This window comes from Vespa crabro, chromosome 14 (assembly GCF_910589235.1).
Source record: "Vespa crabro chromosome 14, iyVesCrab1.2, whole genome shotgun sequence".
In the NCBI taxonomy this organism is placed as follows: Eukaryota; Metazoa; Arthropoda; class Insecta; order Hymenoptera; family Vespidae; genus Vespa; species Vespa crabro.
The window spans coordinates 4,016,103-4,018,602 of NC_060968.1; the positions used below are offsets into that span (position 1 = coordinate 4,016,103).

Here is a 2,500-nt window from a genome sequence, read left to right on the forward strand (position 1 = left end):
CGAGTGCACACTCTCGTTAATTTATCGTAACATATATAATTCGCGCGGAAAAATAATCATTTCTATTCGAATTTATATCGGGATGAAGTTTGAAAAAAATTAACTTATTATTATATTTTTATGCAATGACGTTATTTAATTAATTTCATTGAAATTCATTCTCTCGCTTTTTCGATCGTTCCTTTCTATTTTCTTTTCTCTTTTTTTTTCTTTTTTTTTTTTTTTTACCAATTTCAAGTAGTACGTTCTATAGTACGGTCAGACGCGCATTGTTCATTCATAAATTTAATTTTCCCGAAGTATAATATGACAATAATTCGCGATTCATCGAATCATCGAAATATATATTTTATCGACTTTCAGTTTATTTGTTTAATAAATCCTTTTTTATCGACACTTTTACGTTTGCCATTTTACGTAAATAATTTTTCTCGACAAATTTTACGTCGTACGATGGTTAATACGATCAAACGCACGTTAATCGTTCATTCATGAATTGAATTGAATTTATTTAAAAAAAAAACATTGAAGATTTCGATACGTCAAACGTTGTCTAATAAATTTTTAATATATTTCAATTCATTTTTTTGTTTTTCTGGCAAACTCTTCATCTATTTTCTTTTTTTTTTTTTCTTTTTGGATAAATTTGTTTAACTTTCTGTATAATACTTTTCTTTTTTGTTCTTTTTCAATCGAAGTAGTACAATGCGTGAATATGGTCAGACACACGTACTCATTTATACATCGAAATAATTCAGAGAAAAATTTACAAAAAAAAAAAAAAGAAAAAAAAGAAAATGAGAGAGAGAGAGAGAGAGAGAATTTTAAATTTAAAGAAATGTTTTCAAATGAAAATTCAAACGTTTAATATCTTCCTTAAATCATAATTATATTTTTATTGATTAATTAATTGATACTTATGATCGAGATATTCTTTATTAATATCGTAGTAGTATTACGTTAACGTAATATGATCAGACGAACTTTAAATTTCAATAAAATTCGTCTTTAACGATTTTAACGAGATAACTAACGTAAACGTAATTTGCATATACTATCTCGAATGTAAATTATGATTTAATTGTCCAACCCTATTCTATTCCATCCCATCCCCTATTACTATTCTCCCTTTGTCCTTTTTGATTACGCAATAACATCGTGAAAATGAAATAAAATAAATTTCACAACTAACGGAAGACTACATATGTGTATATACATATACATATATATATATATATATATATATATATATGTGTATGTATTTTATGTATATACGTAAGAGTTCACCCAATCGATTTTAATCTCGATGTTTTTTTTTTTTTTTTTTAATCAAACACGACGTACGTAGATCAATGATTTTAAGGAGCTTCTTCGTTGTTCTAATTTTCTAATCATCATCGATTTATAAGCAACGATAAAAAAAAAATAAAACCAAGAAAAAGAGAAAGAAAAAGAAAAATAACCAAAATGATTATTTTATTTCATTTTGTTTCTTTTTTCTTTTCTTTTTTTTTTTTTTTTTTTTTTTTTCTTTTCTTTTCTTTCTTTATATCCAATCCAACGAGTTCCACTCATCGATTGTGAAATATTTTATTACCACTCGAATCGATTTAGTTTTGGGGGTATTGAATTCACGTTTATAGGGTAGATAAAAAAGGGATACGAGTCTGAAAAACGAGAGGGTATTGTGCTTGCGAAAAATAGAAATGTTTTTGTTTTTTTTTTATATATCTAACGAGATATATAAAAATATAAGGATCAACGTTCTTGGAATTTTTATTTTTTGTTTATTTATTGATTTATTGTCAGACAAATAAGAGACTTAAATTATTCAATTTATATATATATATATATATATATATATATATATATATATATATATATATATACCTATATATATTTATAATAAAAATTTATATGGTATGTAGTTTAGTATTGATAATAATACTAATATTACATATATGTATATAATATTATTATTATTAATGTTCGAAATATTGCGAAAAAAATTAATTCTTGATTAATTAATTAATCAATCAATAATATATTATTTTGATTCGCAAAAAGATCTGACAGTAATGAATAATTGATAATGAAAATTTCTTACTAGTGTATTTTAAAATTTCACGATCAAATTTTACCTTTGACCTTTTCATTTCACGTCGAAGAAAATAAAACAAGAAGAATATAAAAGAAAGAGATAACGTTAACACAAAATGTATAATTCAATGAGATACTATTATCAATGAGATACTATTACCATTTAGCAATGCATCGAAATTAATATTTCTATCTTTTTATCTTTCTTTCTTTCTTTATGCTTTTAATACGTAGATGAAATATAATCATTAAATGTTAGCTTTTATTAGAGTAAACCTGACTTATGTACATACATACATATGTGTGGGATGATTCGTAGGCGAGAACGTATGGCTGGCTTTTATCTTACTTTTACTACTGATATAATTTCACTACTACATTTGTGTATAATGAAAAACAG

General features: G+C 24.2%; 1 protein-coding gene across 2 annotated transcripts in view; it reads left to right on the forward strand.

The window, feature by feature from the left end:
- Positions 1–2,500, forward strand: part of LOC124429146 (U8-agatoxin-Ao1a-like) — an 11,306-nt gene that overhangs the window by 1,388 nt on the left and 7,418 nt on the right. The window lies entirely within an intron of this gene.